The 20262-nt window shown below is 40.6% G+C and overlaps 1 protein-coding gene across 4 annotated transcripts in view; it reads right to left on the bottom strand.

The window, feature by feature from the left end:
- Positions 1-20262, bottom strand: part of LOC123374478 (heparan sulfate glucosamine 3-O-sulfotransferase 1-like) — a 107661-nt gene that overhangs the window by 51129 nt on the left and 36270 nt on the right. The window contains exons 2-3 of one of the 4 annotated variants that reach the window (XR_006581117.1): positions 8072-8163; positions 6898-7029 (exon numbers count right to left, since the gene is read on the bottom strand). The exons of 2 other annotated variants lie outside the window; for them this stretch is intronic. The gene's annotated coding sequence lies outside the window, so the exon portion shown is untranslated. Of the gene's footprint in view, positions 1-6897; positions 7030-8071; positions 8164-20262 lie in introns of those variants that run through there. One more of the 4 variants, XM_045024512.1, reaches the window with a different exon arrangement.

The raw sequence follows: 20262 nt of genomic DNA, 5'->3' as shown, positions 1-20262 counted from the left end.
ATGGCTTCCCTCCTAAAATGTCAGAATGTAGTCCTTGTTTGATAGTATTAAAATGTCAGTAGTTTGCATCTTTATAAAGAACATCATACTGCTTATGGGACTGTTCATGCTGTTTAAAACTACACTATAATATTCTCTTGCAGGATGCTGACGCTAAGAATGTAGAGGGTGTTGAACTGAAAATGTTATTCAGCATGAATAATTATTAACCAATATTATGAGAGGTACAAAAAAAAGACTAAAATGAATAACAAGAATTTAAAACACATATCCCTGAATACTGCTGTTTTGAGATAGTAACCTAAAGCAATTAAAAAAAGCACACTCCTCTCACTTTTTAGATCCATATTTCTGTTTCTACCTAACTTTGAACCACAGTTAGGCAAACATTCAGGAGGACAGCTCTTATGCATATGCTTAAAATTAAGTACATGCTTAAGTTCTATTGAGGTCAGAAGCAAGTACTTAAGTCCTGAAGTGCTTTCCTGAGTTGGGACATTATTTTGTTCCAGTAAAATTAATCTGTTAACAAGCTGTCATATGAAAAAATATACAAAGATATTTCTACATCATAGTGTATTTCCTGACATCTCTTCTTTGGATTATGTATCTTCTGAAATCAAGGGTTAGAATATTTTGGCCTAGAAAAAGTAATATCTGACATTTGGGGCTGTATCCTGCAAGTTCTAAGCACTATGGCCTCATGCTTAACTGTATGTGTGCTGGTAGTCCAATGAACTTAGTGGAATTAAAAAGTTATAGACTATTAGGGTTGAAAGGGACCTCAGGAGGTCATCTAGACCAACCCCCTGCTGCTCAAAGGAGAACCAATCCCCAGACAGATTTTTGTCCCAGATCCCTAAATGGCCCCTTCAAGGATTGAACTCACAATCACATTAGCAAGCCAATGCTCAAGCCACTGAGCTATCGCTCTCCCACATTGTATGTATGCTTCAAGTTAAGCACAGCTTGCTTGATGGGCTAGAGTGCTTAGTACCATGAAGGAGCAAGACCATAGTCTTCTTTAAGAGCATTTAGAAACACCTTTGAATTAGATTTTAAGACTCTGATAAGATGGAAATTTAGGCCAACTTTTTCAGAAGTGTCGAATAATTTTGGCTACCTCCTTTTGTAAGGGCCAAACCTGAAACACTTAGTGCCTGTTTCTTCAAATCAGGCCCACAGCTCTGCAGCCTCATCACTCACAGAATTTTGTCTCCAACAAAAATTAGGATTTAAGTAAGTACAGAACAAGACTCTATCTTAATAAACACAGTTTGGAAATATAAGATGTGTTGCTTTTTGTCTGTCATTAGTATGTAGATTTTATTCTGTACAAACCATATAAAAATCAGCATAATTTTACATTTAGCCGCTGAAGTTTATTTAGAGGCACAGTTCATTCTTTTTAATCACTATTGGATTCTAGTGCTTCTATCATAAGAAGCAAGATTTTTTTGTGTCTCTGAGAAAGTTTTAACAGGCCAGTTGAAATTTCAATAGTGGTAGGCAGTAAAGAACCTTGCAGTTATGGGAAAGTGACTGTTCCAAGGCTTCAGTGCTAATGTCAAAGATGAAAAATTACCAGATGATCAGAAAATGTTTAAATGCACAATTCTTTACATTTTTAGCGTTCTTGCCAAGAAATTATTTTTAATCCATATAGTATTGACTATACAGCACTGATATGATTTTCTTGTTAAAAAAAAACAACAAAACAGCTAGAGCATTAGCAATAGATTTTAGCACACTCACTAGTCCTATACCCACATCTCCAGTAAAAGCTGCTGTCCAATATATAAAGCTGAATAACTCTAGGATACTGAGCACATTTTTTTCCTGCTGTTTTAAGCACACTAGCTAACGTTTGTAGCGTTTACATGGCTTTCTTGTCTATACCTGCTGGTCACAGTTGGTGGAGAAGCAGTTTCTCTCATGAGGTGCTTGTTAATTAAGCATGGCAGAAGCCATTCAAGGTGAAAATTTCAACTCTATGCACAAAAGAGAAAAAAATATCAGATGTACCCTCTGAAGGCCTCAGTCTGTAAATAGATTGTTTGGATTCTATAGTGACTGCAACTCATGAAAATCTGTAACAGCTTAATGCACACATTGGGTGACTTTTTTTTCTGAACTGTAACATAGTATAAGGAAGGAATTTTTTCTCCTGGAACGTTAGTGTTAACGCAGTCAATTCTGTAAAGAAAGAAAAGTTCAAAGATTTTGAAGCTATCAAACACAACTTTTAGCCAAAGGCCTGCTCTGTCTTCACTTGCTTGTCTTCACTTTCAAGACCCTTGAAAGCCTATCCCTGCCTTATCATCTCACGTTCACTATTGAAATGTTGACTCTTACCAGCCCATGATACCAGCCTCCACTTTCTCTCGTGCTGCCCCTCATGCTTGGGAAGAGCTCCCCACAAATATCCGCAAAGCAACCCCATTATCCTGCTTCAACACTCTCCTTAAAACTCTCCTTTGCTGTGATGCCTAGAAAAGACTTCACAGCAGATAAGCTGCGGATGTACTGAGATCCCTGCCTATCATCAAAGCCACAACTAGGCATTTTAGCACCTGGAGCGAGCAAGTATAATTGCACCCCGTACTGTTTTTTCCCCATAATTTTTCTGCCCCATTCAGAAGTGACACAACTGTTGATAGTGAGTAGAGGCACAATGTAAAGGTTCTGGGGGGCATGTGACCACCCCACAAAGGTTTTCCAACTGTGGAATGCACCCCGGAGTAATGTTTGGGAAGGCTTGATCCAGCCATCCCCACACAGTGGGGCTCAGGAAGGGAGTGCCACCTCCACCCGCTGACTTACCTCAGTGGGCCACCCAGCCTGTTTGGGTTAGGGGTGGGGATGCAACAATAAATAAATAAATAAATCAATCAATCAATCAATCAGGGTGGTGGTAATGTGACCCCCCATGCCCTTCCCCAGCATCATCTCTAGCCCCTTTTCCACCCCTGTGGCTTTGTGTCCTGGGTGGCTCCCCGCTTGCCTCGCTCTGGTTAGAGCCCTGCCTATCATGCTGACCAATATTGTCTCATTGTTTCCTTATACTCCTTTGTTTGTCTATATGTATCTGTTGTCTCTTGGCTTATACTTGGTTGTAAACTCTCTGGGACAGGAACTGTCTGTTATTTATTTATACAGCACCTAGCACAAAGGGGTCCTGGTCCATGACTGAGGCTCCCAGGTGATAAGATAATATAAACAGACAACAATAACTGCAGGTTTTGCACAGCCATTACTATTCACATAAAGAAATAGAAACAAAAGCCATTCCCAGTGAATCCCAATTGAAATATAATATCCAAGGTTGCGTGAGCCAGGAGTTTACAGTATCTGACAGCTGAGCAAGGATCATTTGTTTCATTTGTGAAGGTAAACTGAAGATTAAACTATTAGCAGAATCCTTTTCAGGAAAGGCTGGTTAAGTTGTAGCAATACGACAGACAACTGTAAGGCAGCTACTTATTTAATGCCAATCCCATTCCTCACAGGGAAGGATTCCCTAGAAACAGCTTGGCATCATCAGAAGTGTGTGGGTGGGGGGAACTTGGAGGCTGACAGAAAAAGAGGCCTTTAAAAACACCCTCATCCACTAACCCCAATGTTCATAAATCAGGCTCAACAGTAATCGTGAGAATAAAATAAACAAATCATTATTTTTACACATACACACACACACATCCCACAATGCCTCAGCATTTTAGATTCTTTTTATATGCCTTCCAGTTTTTAATGCTCGGGTTCACAATTTCAAAAACTTTTCTCTGCAACAAGTACTTGTAACTTTATTTATTTTTTCCTAAATGAAAGCTGAAATTTTTTTTACATAATCATAAGATTCCAGGAGCTGGGGCTTTACGAAAACAACAAACACAGTGAGATAAAAATAACACCAGAGTGAGTCACACTGCAAGTGATATGAGTCATGTTGCTTAATGCACTGCTGAACGGTGCTGAGATACTGTAGCGATGAGAATGATATAAAAACCCGAATAAAATAAGGATTGTCCCCAGCAACACTGGAGATATTGAGTGGGGACAGTGGAAGTGGCAGCTTCCTGACTGTCTCTCCCTAGGCATCCTGGGCCTAAGCTGTATCAATGCAAATATGCTAATAATGAGAGCAGCAGCCATTCGCTGTAAGTGAAGAAGGGGTATACACCAAAACCAATAAAGTGTTATCAAATAGCAAGTCAGTGAATAGCAAACAGAACTTGACTTACTGCAGCAGATTGTTTTAAGAAAGCTACTGCTTTACGACACCACATTGGCTTAATTAGTCTTGATTTTTAGTTTGGATACTAGAGATGGCAAGATAATTTTTTAGCTTTTCTGTTCAGATGTCATCAGCTGGTATTAAAATTTACAATTCCTAGAGTGTTTTATGGTACACTTCTGCTGGGAAAATATTTATTGTAAGCCTGCTTTTGAAATAAAGAAATTATTTAAAATATTTTATTTTAAAGCTTGAATAGCAATTCTCTATTAGAAACAAAATAAAGATCCACTGGACAGACTATATAGCAAGAAGATACACCTCCATCTTGATATAACGTTGTCCTCGGGAGCCAGAAAATCTTACCACGTTATAGGTGAAACCGCGTTATATCGAACTTGCTTTGATCCACCGGAGTGCGCAGCCCCGCCTCCCCGGAGCACTGTTTTACCACATTATATCCGAATTTGTGTTATATCAGGTCGCGTTATATTGTGGTAGAGGTGTAATTAGAAAAAAAATATGAAAGATTTAATTTTAAATTTAGTTCTTTCCTTACCCTTTGGCTTATTTTTTTTTAAAACAGTATATGAGGTTAAGCTGCTAAAAATGTCTGGAGAGGCCAGGGGATATATTTAAATGAAGAATTACGGTCCAGATCTCATGATTAAAAAGACAGTCAAGACCTAGCATGAAAAGTCTTGCAAAATGAATTAGAGTGCATGAAAAAGTTTCATCTGGTAAAACTAACCAAAGAGAGCCACAAAAGCTCATCTGCTTTGGTTCTACTAGATTTAATATATCCATTGTGAACTATTGCTTTGAAATTCTTAAATACAGCTATATAATTCATGTCATTGTTATTTTTAAAAATGTACCAGGCTAAGCTTCTGTTTATATTTACAATTAATAAAACATTAATTGACCTGGAACATTGATGGCATACTGCCAGTGATTGGCATATAGAAAGAATCTTGTAGTCTTCACCTGCCACCATGGCATAGTACAAGGAAAGTGCAGACTTGAAACATCCCCAGACAGTTGCCTCACTAATTCCCTAGGCAATACCCCCAAACATATGTAGCCCCAGGCAAAAACTGAGCAGACATGAACATGGAGACTAAATAAACTCTTTTCTTTCAGGAATAAAACAATCGAAATGCTGTATAAATGGTCAGTCATAGCAATGGGTACTGAAATCACTGGAAGTCTCTGCCCCATGGCCTCAGAGGTCTGCACCCTCAGGGGAAAGAAAACACTTGGTCCCTTTTAAAAGGAGTACACCCCCCTGCACACTTCTTTTTTGGGTATTCAGCCTCCCTTATGGTCTTGATGAGGCAAAGAGCAGGACTCTGAGCTGACAGGTAGGACGCAAAGCTGTGGCAAAGCCTATCGGCTCCCACTGCACTTAGTGGAAGAGTTTGTAATACCTTCCTCAAAGCCTGGGGGCCATTCCGCACAGGAAAAGCAGCTCCCCCCTGGGGTTTATAATGGGACCAGGTTTTGGGGCCTTGCAGTGGGTATCGTGCTCATTGCCTGTTGGGGCTAGGAAGGAATTTTTCCTCACTGCCAGACTGGCCAGGGTGAGGTGGGGTTTTAAACTTTCCTCTCAGCAGGCCAGGGACCTGGTGGGTAAGTTACGCTGTAAAATTATTTTTTGTTGCAACTTAGCAGGTACCCAGGGCAGGTAATCGATTAACAGGAGGTCTGGTTCCCTGATAAACCATAATTGGAAGTGGATCAGGAGACTGCATCTCTGAAAGAAAGTGAAGAATGGAGCTGGAAGTAATGTGGAAATCTCAGTTTCAATATGAAACCAATGGAAGGTAGGTGGTTTTAGCAAAACTTTACTTTGTTTTTTCTTTGAAAAATAATCTCAAACAAACAATGATTGTTCAATGGATATTGGGCTTTAAATATTCACCGTTGTGTATGCACAGTATCCTTTTTCCAACCAAAAAGGTAGATTTGGAGAGGGGTTTTTTTTGGTTTGTTTTTTGTTTTTTAGAGTATGTGATAAATCATGAAGATGGTAAAGTTCACACATCATTTGCATTCAATCAGTTCCCCATTCTAGTATGTTTCCTGCTTAATTATCAAGCTGGAAATTTAGGGCATGTGGGACATCATGTCACATACTGTAGTTAGCTAATTAGTTTCTTTAGTAAAGTATGATTAATCAAGAACAAGTGTCACAAAAAATTATAAATATGCCATTCTGTCTCTGAAAAGTATTTAGTTAATTTTATATGCTGCATTTGTAGCATCCCATGATTGCTTATAGCAATTTTGCATATTTTGTTGATTATGACTGTTATCGTCCATGGAATGTGTATTAAAACAAATGAATATAAATGAAACAAAAACTATTATATGCTGTTAGTTTTTGTATTTATACTGCATGAACATAACTAATAACCAGAAACAACATAGTATGTATTTAACTAACAAAATTACAAAGATCCAGGGGAATCTGCTTGTATACTACAGTTATTTTTGCTAAAATTCATACTTGGCATTTTAAAAGAAAAGTTAATTAATTCATTATGGACTTTTGGTCAATAGTTCCTGCTATCAAGATGGCCTGGACCAAGGAAAAGTCTGTCCAGGAGTTCATTTGTTGATAGGAGTCAGTTCACACACACACTATCATCAGGGAGAAGGAATAATAAACACGTTTATTTACTCAGGGGAGGGGGAAAGAAGAGACATCAGTGGAACAGCTGAATTTGCTGGAAGTTCAAGTCTCAGATGTAGGTGTGAAATAGAGGGTTCTCAGAGCCTCCTGAAAAAGTCTGAAATATAAATTCATGTTGGAAGTATTTCTAATAGAACTGTGCTAAATATTTGACTTACAATCATTGAAGGCCTAAAAATAAGCCTGTAGAACATTTGTTTTAGTCCATAAAATTACCAAAGCTTTTTGTGAAACTGCTTGCAGTATCTGTGAACTGCTGGACTTTTGACTGTGTTGGATTTGGTGCATTTAGCACTAAAGCACACATCTTAGGGAATAGCACATGGTATTCCTTCAGTATCTCTGTCTGCCAAAAAACTGCTCCCAGGTGAACAAGAAGGTCTACTTAGCAGAAGCCATTTTAATTTGATTTCTCAGAAATAAGAAATAGGATGGATATGGTGAGGAATGCATTATAACTGATCCCAGTTGGAAGGAGGGTCTACCAAAATGCAAGAAGTAGTGTGGCCTAGAACATAAAAACCTTCTTTAATTCTCCTAGTTAAGTAGGAACTGGCATCATTAAATTTTGACTTACGTAATAAAATTATGGGGATTTTCACTAACACCAGAGTTTCCTGGTTGAATCAGAGCTAAGGTCTAGTCCCACTTCCAGCAAACCCACGTGAGTAAAGCAAACTCCTCCACCACAAGCCTTGCCTATGTGCTTGCAATCAGATTAGAGTATTGAAAACCTGGTTGAAACCTTAGAACCTGTGAATTCAGTTCTGACCAAAAACAAACTAAACATCTAAAACTCACAACCAACATGGCGATAACACAAACAGGTTTGCACAGCTCTAACTTTAATCATGTTACTCTAACTTTTCACCACTGTCATTTTTAAATCCCCTCCAAGGTACTTTTCCCTAGATCAGGTGAGTTAGGGTTCCCTATTGTTCCAGCCATTTCACAATACCTTAATTGGCTTTTCTGGAAGCACTATTTTTATGCCCACCACTGACAAATTTTTCTCACAATATAGATTTTCTGTCTCTGCTTCTCCTCCTCTGTGCTCTTATCCCTTTATTTTCAGCTATTTGTTATCCTCTTCCCCGTCACAAAATCTCACCCCATTTTCCTGGTTTCTCTTTCCTTACCCCCATTTTCTTTGTTCTTCTCCTCCAATCAAACATCATGTTGTCCTATCCCAAGATTTGTTCTGAAGTGGCTGCACTGGGAATGGTGTCATCTGCACAGGAAGAGAAAGTTTTGGATCTGGAGGTCCCCTTTATTTCTGGACTTCTGTGGCAGAAGAAGTTCCCTTCTATTCAAGTAGTGCCCTGTATAGTTGAGCCGCATTGAGTGTGTCCTCACAAATGTGATTAGATATTTTTAGAGAGGAAAGGAGAGAGAAGGGCTCATCCAGAGACAGATTAAGGTTTCGTGGGGCCCTGGGTCAGAGCAAGTGGGAGGGCCCTGGGCCAGAGCAAGTGGGGGCCCTTCCCATCCCTTCTGCTTGCAGTCCTGCCCCGTTCTTCCCCTCCCCCCTGCAGCCGCGGTTCCAGCCATGGTCCCACTCCATTTCATCCCTCACCACTGCGGCTCCAAAACCAGAGAAGCTTTGTCCCATTGCCATGGCCGCAGTGGGGAGTGAGAGCTCCTCCAACCTGGGGCCGCAGCAGGGGTCTGGGGCTTCCCCCCCTTCTCCCAGTGTTTCTGCTAGGGAACAGCGTCAGGGCGCAGGGGCACCCATTTTTCTGGGGCCCATCAATTGGCACACGCCCTGTCAACTCAATGGCTAATCCGCCACTAGGCTAAGGTTACCATATTTGAACATTGAAAAAAAGAGGACACTCCACAGGGGTCCCCGGCCCTGCCCCAACTTTGCCCCTTCCCTGCCCCACTGGATCCCTTCCCCAAATCCCCGCCTCCTTCCCTGAGCGTGCCTCATTCCCCCTCCTCCTACCTCCTGCCCAGCTACCCGAAACAGCTGCCTTCTCCCCAGGCTCCAACTTTCCCGGCTCCTGCCACTCTCCAGCCCGTGCGCCCCCAGCTGGGCACTTCCCCCGCGCAGCAGCAGCTGGAGCCGGGGGGTAAGAAGTTGTTTCGGGCCCCAGGCCTGCCTCCGAGCTGGACATCCCAACCCCAACGCGCTCCCACCTGCGAGGCTGCATCCCAGCCACAGGCTCCCTCTCTGGCCAGGCTGGAGCAGAGAAGTGCTCTTTGCGTGGCCTGGGCCTTGCCCCTGGGCTCAGGGGGTCCTCCACCCCACTTCCAGCTGGACCCAGCTGCAGCGTGGGTCCTTCGGGGGCGGGGAGAAGCTTGGGCTCCCGGGAGCCGTCGCTGCGCACCGAGAAACTTTCCCCTGCACCAGGACCCTCCCCTCAAGCAGCGGCTCCGCGGGGCGGGTAGGCAGCCCCAGCTGCATGGTCCTCTGGCGGGGGTGAGGGGGTGCTCCTTGCATGGCCAGGGCGGAGGGGGGAGACTGAGGTTCTGCCAGAGCCGCAGGGGATGCTTGGAGAAGCGGCCGCGGGTCCCCCCACAGCTGGCTGCAGAGACGCCACCACTCCTAGCCGTGGAGCCGCAGCAGCACTGGGGGGGGGGGGGAAGGGAGGTTGCAATCCGCAGGCTGCAGTGAGCTGACACCCCAAGAGGAGAGAGGGGCAGTGGGTAGGGTTATCATACGTCTGTATTTTCCGGACATTTTTATATATTTAAAAAATCCTCCCGGACGGTGATTAACAACTAAAAAGTCGGACATGTCTGGGAAAATATGGACATATGGTAACCCTACACTAGGCCCATTCCTCCAATACCTGCAAGCACAAGTGTCTGGAGTGGCAGAGTTTGGGTCAAAGCAAGGTGACCCTGAAGCCTGGGTACAACGCTACTTAACTGGCTAATTTAACCCTCCCCTATTTAAAGACCCATGTCCTAGTGACACTACCATGTGTTTGCAATCCTGGGGAGTCATCTTCCAGCCCTAATGACATGTCTGGGTAATTCCCTTATTAATCCATTCACCCCAAATACTTTAATATGAACTTCCGTGAATGGTATGTCTAGCTACACATTCTATCTTCGGGCATTTCAGAGAGTTGGTCTATGCTATACCATGGACAAAAATTAATATAAGGTGGCAAGTTTTATAGCAATTTTGCTTAAACACTAGTCTTTCACATGTGTAAAATACTACACTAACACAGAATGAAGAAAGAACATATAGATGGTGAGGTCTTTGCAACAGGGACTGTCACTTTTAATATTTGTGCCTAGCACATTGTGGGCTCTATACAAAACAAGCAAAACAAAATAACAGGAAAACCACAGGAAAGCCATCTGTGAACTGCAGTTTTCTCTGTTCTCGTTTTTATGTACCTTTGTTTATAAAACTGACACATAAAAGGCAAATTTCTTCTGTGAGCACAGAACAGCACCTATTGGTGAGGATCTGAGTGGTATCCAGTCCTCGGCATAGAAGTGAATTTCACTCAAAATGAGAAATTTATAACATAAAACTAAATTTAAAAGCACAGCTGTTTGCAGGAATAGCAAGAGAGACACTGAAATCAAAAGCATGTACTCTTTTCTTTCTGCACTTATACTTCCTTTTGAAAGAGGAGATGCAGGCGCTTTTACAATTTTCAGATTGCCTAATTCCCATGTGATCCTGGTCCAACTACCAAGAACTTCCCGTACTAAGGCACCAGCTGTGCAACGTGGGCTATTTTAGAGCAGTTAAGTGGACTCAGCTATTGAAGAATACAGTTAGATGGACAAGAATCTTTATCTGAACTTATTTTTACTGCTCACAGTTCATCTTCAATACTTATAGCTAAACTTAATGTTTATTTGCCGATTTCCCACCCACAGTGAAGTCACTCTACACTGTTGGTATTTATTTGCCTATAAAATATTCCTAGAAGCATTCAAAAAGTGAAAAATTTGGCTACTGCTGTGTAAGAAAAGAGAAGCAGGTGTAACTGTGTGCCTGTAAATAAAGATGTTTTCTTTAAACATCAGATTCATTACCCGTGGTAAATGCAAAAAACAGCCTCTGTCTAGTTCTCAAACACTGTTGTCTTTGGAGAAGCTATTTAGTCATGGAATTACATTTCTACTCCACATCTATGTTTTCAGAAAACTGCAACCTTGTATCAGCATAAGGTACAATCTATCTGTAATGAAGCGAAACACCTCTCCCTTTCTAACCCTGTCAACATGCACTGGGCCAGATTCTCTAGCGCGATCAAGGGGTGCCAAGGGGCTGGATTTTGGCCATCAAGGGCCAGTGGAGAATTCACTTTGTGGAGGGAGAAGTATTCTGTAGGTGTAATCCCAGTAGAAGTGTCTCCTTCACCAACTACCACCTCCCACACGATGTAAGGGGTGGGTCAGTTTGGGTTAGAACAGAACCAACACAGAATCCTCCCCTGCTCAGGCTCTCTTCCCTCCCCTGTGCAGCAAAGAAACAGGATTGAAATGAGACTACTATTGGAATAGTGCTTACTATGTGGAGTAATTCACAGAAAGTGAACACACAAGAGGTGAGGAGCACAAAAGAAGCACATAATTTAAAAATTTCAGCAAATAAATTTTTTTTGCAGTATTTGCCAAAGTCTTCATTTTGTATATTTAGATTCAACAATGTCAGCCCTCCCCACACCCTGCTCTAATTCACCCAGGTGTTACAGGGGGGTCTTAAAGCAGAAGGTGGGATTTATCATGCCTCCAATCCATCCTCCTCTTTAAATACATAATAAAAACTATTGCAACGTTCATGGAGAAATTTTGCAAAATTAAGCCTCACTCATGCAGTAAGCTGAATGCAGATGGATTCCTGTGCCATCCAACTGTCCCTCTCCCTCATTGTCTCTTCACCTCTGCTTCACTCTACACCTACCTTTCTTACCTTGTTCTCCCCTACCCTGTTCCCTTCTGTTTTCTTTCCATTTAGTTGATCCCTTCCGACCTAAACCCCACCCCACAAAAACTGTGCAACTAATATGATGTTTGCTGCCATCACATTGTTCCCTCTGCTTATGCGTTCTATCCCTTCCCCCACTGTGTCAGTCTTGTCAAATAGACTGTAAGCTCTTCAGGTCAGGGGGTTTCTACTACTCTGTAAAGTGCCTAGCACAATGAGGACCCATTCTTGATTGGGCTGGAGGCACTACTGTAATAAATATGAATAATAAAAACCACGCAGGGCCCCCACTAAAGACAATGCACCAGATATCTTCTTTATAAATATAGTTTATTTGCAAACTGAGAATTTAGCAAAATTGTGCAGAAGTCCAGTAACATGAAGGCCCAAATCCGGCACCCACACAGTGGGGTTCCATGTGGACACAGGAATCTACCACTTGCATCTATTCCAGGATTGAGGGCTAACATTGCAAAAATTATCCATGAACATTGTGAATATTTTCAGGTTGGAGTGAAAGGCAAGTTGGGGAAGAAAGCATGGAAAAACACTCTCTGTTGGGAGACTTTGGCAAAATAGATAGATTGGAGTTTGGACTTCAACTTGGAAATTCTGTGCTTTTGTAGGTTTGGCTTAGGTCCTTAGTATTATTTGAACAGATTTTTTTGTGCTGTCTATTAACAAGTTCTGTTTCACAAGCATAGCTTCATAATGGATGGTACACTTAGTATTCTGCAATGAAACTAACAGTATTTTCATAAGGTTATATGAATAATGATTTCCTTTCAGCCTTTGATACTTCTGCTTGGGAAGAATTATAAAGCAGCAAGAAATTCAGAAAATAATTGTTAATATAAGTTAGTTTCATCAGAGATCAAAGTTATGAGAAGAGGTAAAAACATCAGAGGTTTCTCAGAGCAGCTTTAACAAGACTCTTGTTGTATACATTATTCATATCATTGTACTGAATTAAAAAGTCTTTAAATTTAAAATTAAAAATTGCTAACCTTATAGATTACTGTATTAAGGATAGCCCATCTATCATTAATATAGTATAAAGATATGCATGCATATTTTGTAAGGTTTCAAAATTACAAGAGAATCATATGCAATTTTGGTCCCAGGCAATGAGAGATGCAAGGTGAGTGAAACCAACTGCTGTTAGTCTCTTTCAAGATGTTGGTTCAATAAAAGATATTACCTCACCTCACATTGTCTGTCTAGCAATTACAGTTGTGAGTTAGTGTATCCTTACAGTTGTGCCTGGTTTTCTGTGTGGGATTCTACATAAGTCTCTCAAGAACACTTTCACACCCTAGCAATAACTGTATACATAATCACAGGCTAGACGAGACAAAAAGATAACTTAAGAGAGTACATGGAATCCAAGGAACGAGCATATATAATCAGGTAACGTTTTTATAATTTCATGTCAAAAAGTTGTATTTTCCTACCTTGTCCTACATTGAACCATCACAAAATAAGTTACTGTATACCAGAAGTGATGCATTCACCTAGCTTTATCTAGTATACTATAATTTAATTTGAAAGTTTTAAAGTATGGATGTATATATAAATAAAATTACTATGTAGTATCTAGAGTCTAGCTGTTAGGTTTATTGACCTAAATCTTATGCTTTACCAACATTAATATCAGTGAATCATTTTAGAAGCAAACTTTGTAATCAAAATTACTCATTTTCTTGGGTTTATGAATTCTACCGCCTTTGTATGTCATGATTCAAATCATATCATAAGCAGCACAGGGTAAACAGGTCAGCGCAAAATGCCTGTAATTAAGTGATAAATAAATCTTTATAAATAAGTGATAAAAATATGAAAATACCTGATGAGATTTTAAGAGATTCTGGGTGAAAATTAGAGAGAATAGGTGATACTCTGATGTTTTTAATGCAAGGCAACAAATCACCAGGTTTGCTTGAAAGTTTATCTAAAGTCTTCTACCAGCAAGATATTTCTCACATAGATGCTTAAATTCTGGAGTTATGACCAAAAAACCTTAACACATACTATATTTTAGCTTTTCAAAAGGTCACCCCAAGAAACTTTCATTTTTTCCTGCTCTTTCCTTGGATGAATAGCAGGTAAGGATTATTGGCTGTCACAGTTACTGCCAGAGCTCTTCATTTCAAACAAAGCTCTATCAATGTCTATGTTAGTCACTAGCAAGGAGCACAGGACTCATTGTTATCACATTAATGGATCTCAATATGTCATGTCAGTTTTCAACACCATCTGCTCATGTAACTCACATTCTTGTAGTACTGCACTGATTGATTTTCTTTAGTCTAAAGAGGGGAGAAAGGCAGTTGGGAGAAGACATGGATTTTTAATTAATCATCTTGTCTCTGTACACATGGAGAGAGGAAAGGAGGGGAGGGCGCTTACAAGGGCCCAGAGGCATCTGAATGACATAGTTACAGGGTTGTTCAGTACCTGTCTCTGAAGCAGTGCAAAGGATTTCCTTTAAGGGCAAGCAGTCTAGCAGGTTCCACACACCCACCATCAGAGAACTGAGACAGCTGGATCTCATTAGGATCAACGTTACAATAGGAAGAGCTGAAGACAGTTCTGTGGACTCAGGGGCTGAACAAATACAGGACTAAGATGTGTCTGCTGTGAGGACTACGTCCCAGAGCCTGTGCCTCTGGATCCAGATTGCAGCCTCCCTATCTCGCTGGAAGCTCAGGATACAGCCAGCAATTGGCTATGGGACTAAAACTGCATCTGGTGAAGATGCGCTATGTCAACAGGAGAGCGCTCTCCCATCAATGTAACGACTGCACCTCAATGAGAGGAGGAAGCTATGTTGGCGGGCGAGCATCTACTGCTGACATAAAGCACTGTCTACACTGCGCTAAGTCAATGTAACTTATGTTGCTCAGGAGAGAGGTTTTTTCAGATCCCTGAGCAACATAAGTTACATCAACTTAAGCGGTAATGTAGACAAGCCCTTCATTTCCCAGACCTGAAGAAGAACTCTACGTAAGCTCGAACGCTTGTCTCTCTCACCAACAGAAGCTGGTCTAATAAAAGATATTACCTCACCCACCTTGTCTCCCTGGGGAAAACACTACTAGTTGTGAGCATTTTTCACAACTATTATGCCATAAGTATTCCAAATCCTGGTTGCAGATGTTTATCTATATTAAATGTTATTCCTTCAGAAATTGTGTGGCATGCTCTTTTGGTGCTTTAACCCTGTCATACTTTTTTTTTATTTTTTATTTTTTAAGTCCTGTAAAAACTGAGCTGTGGCCTGTGCTTCAGCAGAGAAGCAGACAGAGCTGCAGGAAAAAAGGGGAGTATATTAGAGTTATACATAATATAGCACCCTCCAACGTGTTACACTCAAGCACACCTTGTATCAAAGACACAACAGATACAGGATACAGCTGTAAGTATCCTTATGCGTATGTCTCTACATACTCCTTCCTGATGTTCATTTTAACAAATAGATTGCGTTCTCTGTTTTGTTTTTTGTTACCAACTTGCTAATACAGTACTGGGAAGATGCTTCCTGAAGCAAAACCCAGAATACCAAAATGTTAATCAGAAAAAAAAATAGAGGAGAAGATTAAAAAAACAAATCTATAGAGAATGTGTCAGATGGCTTTCTGTCAAATAGGAGGCATTCTAGTGAGACTATCCAATGTTAATGGAGCACATTATGTCCAAATGATTAGCTTGAAGATGTAAAATTTTAAATTAAAATAGCTTAGACTAAAAAGCCTAAGCTATTTTTGTAAAAACAAATTTTAAGAGATAAAGGGACCCTATTATTAACAAAAAAATGAAATAATTTTATTTTTAAAGTAGGGAAAAGGGAACAGAAGATACATTCCCAGTAACACGTGCTATCCAAGCATTACATCATTCTGATACTGTAGAAGAACCAGAAAGAGAAACTTACTAGAAACAAATTTCACTCATCTGTTTTAGTTGTCTAAAACTGGGGCAAATGCATAGCATAAATTAACAGTATAAAAAGATTAAATTTGATTATTACAACAGTAATTTGGTTAATTAGAGGGGAAAGATGTATTTCTCCGGAAGGCAATCACCTAGAGTAAAATTTTCTAAAATGTGTATGTGATTTAGGAGCCTAAGTCCCATTGACTGTCAGTGGAACATAGACAGTAAGTGACATATGAGCTTGTGAAAAATGGAGCTCAGGCTGCTAAGTCACATAGACACTTTAGAAAATTTTACTCTTAGCCCTTTAAGACATTGGATGAGGGCTAAAAGTTCACTCAGAGTCAATTATGAACTAGATGCATGTAAGAAAATGACAGATCAGGGACACAACAGACCAGATCTAGTCATGATGTACCTTTATAACAACATTGAGGTAAACTGTGTTGCCTCAGTCAACACATCTGACTACAAGAGAAATAAGGTTTTGAAATGTCAAGTCCCAAAGCAAATGTTCAGCAAGTGCCATCATATTGGGTCTTATTAAGATAGAAAGACTGTCATATTGGATTCATGCCTCTCGGGTAAGAAAAGAATAATGGAAACTTACCTTCTCCTAAACAACTGCTGCTAAAAATTAAAAGTAGTCTATTTTTATACCTCAGGAAGTGATTCTATTTTTCCACTGATGGGAGATTCCACCTTCTAGTACCACAGATGCACTGGTCTAACCCCGTGTTTCACATCTGGAATATAACCTAGTCCATTACTGTACATACACTTCAGGCTTACAGGAACTTTGCTGCACTCACAGCTCATATCAATGTATTTCTGAAGAAACACGGGAACACAGACTCTATCTTGTCATCTATGACAAGGCAAAGCAAAGCAGGGTTACAATTTTGCTGATTTTTTTAGTCCTCCCAGAGATGAGTGTGTACCCTACCAGATTTTTCTTCAGCTAGGGATTACTTGTTTTTAGTAGAGGCAATTCACATAGCCTTACTTGGGTCCACCAAGGTAAGAGACAAGCCAATGTAGCAGCTATATACTTGTTGGAGGTCAACAGTAACATTTTAGTTAAATGACTCTGAGGTCTCATCATTGTATGCAGTATTGGTGTAGCCATGTTGGTCCCAGGATATTAGAGAGAGACAAGGTGGGTGAGATATCTTTTATTGGACCAACTTCTGTTGGGGAGAGAGACAAGCTTTTGAGCTTACGCAGAGCTCTTCTTCAGGTCTGGGAAATATATTCAGAGCGTCACAGTTAAAAACAAGGTGGAACAGATTGTTTAGCATAAGTAATTAACACATATTTTGAGGGCCCATTCAAGGATAGGTGGCCCATTATCCACCCAGTCATAGGGGAGAAAGGAAGGAGAAGGTTGGGGTGTTATTAGTGGGTTATAGATTGTTGTAATAAGCCATAAATCCAGCGCCTCTATTCAGTCCATGATTTTTAGTGTCTAGCAAAGTTACAAATGCTCCCTGGCTTGTCTTTTGAAAGTGTTGCGTGGGTTTCCTTTAAAGATGAGGACCAATAGGTTAGATGTAGAGTGATTGCTTGTCTCACTCACCAAACAGAAGTTGGTCATATAAAAGATATTAAACATCACCCATCTTGTCTCTTTGGAGTCCCACTGACTTTCAAGACAATATCATTTAGGCACTTTTTGAAAAAAAATGTATTTAATCTCTGGTCCTTTTAGTGTAACTGGCTCCATTTTGTACACAATTGTGAAGTATATGCTATTTATTTGGCAGAAATTGTGATTTGTCCCTGATCTAGATAATGAAATCTGCAAACAGATATTGTTTTCTTTAGTGCTTACAAACACATCACTTAGTGCTGAACATACACAAAAACACAATCCCAGCCTCAAATCAATTACAACCTACAAAAAAAAAACAATAAACCACTATGGTGATGGAGAGTTTACAAATCTATGTAACAACAACTAAATGATTTAGCAAAACATTAATAGCCCTAAAGGAGTCATACTAGGCATTACATTATTTTGGCTAGGGAGGGAGATCTGACTAGCATGCCAAATTCTCTGGTCCTTTTCACCCTAAAGGAAAACAAAAGCCAGAGCAGAGATATAATTCTTAATGGTGGCAGTAGATTAACCATCTGCCACCTTGCTAGCCAAGTAATCAAGGATTATATGCTTAACTTCTGAAAGAGAATTTTTTATTGCCTGGCTTTGACTATGCCCACAAAACAAAGTCCCTATAAACCCTACTGCATGATCTACTGGAGCCATATTTTGCAAACTTAAAGCAGGAGTCTGACAATTGTTCTCAAAAACCTGTATTTTGTAAGGAATCCCAACAGCATACGTGTAAGCATCAGAAAATCCTTCAATGCAGAGTTTTCCCTCTTTCCCCTCTGCATCTGGGTTGTGATGCCTAGTTTTGCTCAAGACTATGCAGAAATCTATCAAGAATTGTAGAACTGAGCTGAACCATGACTTGACAGGAACTGGGGTAAGATCAGAAGGCTTCACACTGAATGACTCTTGATTATATTTGCTAACACCTGCCCAAGGGGAGAAGTGATGCGCAGGCACTGAGGGCATGCCCAGTGGCTTGAGAAGACATCTCTCACTACAGCCATTTTGCACAGGAATCTCAGAAGTTATTTTAGGTTTTCTTTTTAGGATTGTTGTTTTTTAAAGAAGTGAAACAAATCTGTCTCTTATGGGGATCCCTGCAGATAGGTCTGTGAAAGACTCTGATCTGAGGGAGACTTCCTTGCAATCAGATTGTCAGCCAGTCTGATTCCCTCCCTCCCTATACCTACGGCAAATAAAACAGCAGAGTACTAACATCTTTGTGGGTGTCCTGAGTTATCAAGAAGTTGTGAACTTTCCTGACTGAAAAGAGATCTAGTTTGTTTATGCTTATTTGGGCCTCTCATATATCTATCACATGACTCACTTTTTGGTAACAGAATGAGGCTCCAAGCCTGTTTGCAAGAAAGTGTGCCTTGAAAGGCTGTGATGGCTAAATATGTAATATGGAAGCCTGAAACTGAAAACTGCTTCTCTCTGACAGGGCTCTGTGGGGGTGACATTCTCCTGCCTCAGGAAGATGCAGTGGATACTCTTTGGAGCTGGTAACTATGAGTTTTTATTCTTTCTTCCTATGCTTGAGGGTAGACTGCATTCCTATATCCCTGCTTTAGATTTAGAGCTGTTGCTCCACTTCATCTTGTCAATGGAATTTTGGCCAAGGAAGTCACAACTGACCAAATTGAGGCTGTCCAGGGAACATCCCAAGTACTTTAAAGAACCTGATCTATGCTGGTAATCCACAAATGAGTCAGAGCTGCTAACAGAATGGATGTTCTTACCCTGCCGTGTAAGAGATTTCTTCCTTCAGCTGGGATTCAATAAGAGTAGCCCACACAACAAATCAAAACAATCCAGGAGCCTCACAAACAGCCCAATCTATCTACCACCTTCCATTTTGACCTGAGAGGAGGAAGGGGCACCTCAATGCATCCACACAGCAATTGGCATCAGCTGGAAAAAACTGCCAATTCCTAATTAAAATTTGGGATGTCATCATTCACACTAAACAGCAATACTAGCGTTTCCTATATTATATGTAAGCAAAGGATTTTTACAGGGCTCACCTTACATTTCAATACCTATATTCTCTCAATGACTAGAGTAAGGTGAGGGCCTACATGACAGGAATTACTAAGGTCATGTCCCAGTTCTGACGTGGATTCTTATTATCTTCACAGCACATACCTGGGGATGGACTTTATGATCCTGTACTAACGTACTAAAACAGGGGTAGGCAACCTATGGCATGTGCGCCGAAGGTGGCATGTGAGCTGATTTTCAGTGGCACTCACACTGACCGGGTCCTGGCCACTGGTCTGGGCGGGCTCTGCATTTTAATTTAATTGTAAATGAAGCTTCTTAAACATTTTAAAAACCTTATTTACTTTACATACAAAAATAGTTTAGTTATATATTATAGACTTATAGGAAGAGACCTTCTAAAAATGTTAAAATGTATTACTGGCACGCGCAACCTTAAATTAGAGTGAATAAATGAAGACTCGGCACAGCACTTCTGAAAGGTTGCCGACCCCTGTACTAAAATAAAGTACTAAGAGCATGGCTTCACTCTTAGAATGAAGTAAGAGAAAAGATCTTGGTTTTGTTCTTCATATTCATTGTTACTATCTAGAACACAACACACATTCTGGAAGGTTGTAATGTAGCACCATTTTATTTCTTAAAATCCAGACCACCACACAACCCTGAAATAGCAAGAGACAAGGTAGGCATCTCCCTAAAACAGAGGCACAACTCACCCCCATCTTACTGTAAGCTTGCTTGCTGCAGACTGACTGCTGATAGGCCCAGATCACACACTTTCCTACAGGGCTCCCTAATCTGCAAGCAAGTCCACAAAAAGACACTGAAATTTGAAGTGGTAACCTACACCTTTAAAAGAT

The sequence above is a fragment of the Mauremys mutica genome, chromosome 7, assembly GCF_020497125.1.
Source record: "Mauremys mutica isolate MM-2020 ecotype Southern chromosome 7, ASM2049712v1, whole genome shotgun sequence".
Lineage (NCBI taxonomy): Eukaryota > Metazoa > Chordata > Testudines > Geoemydidae > Mauremys > Mauremys mutica.
Note: the sequence above shows the minus strand (reverse complement) of the source record. Positions and strands in the feature narration are given on the sequence as shown.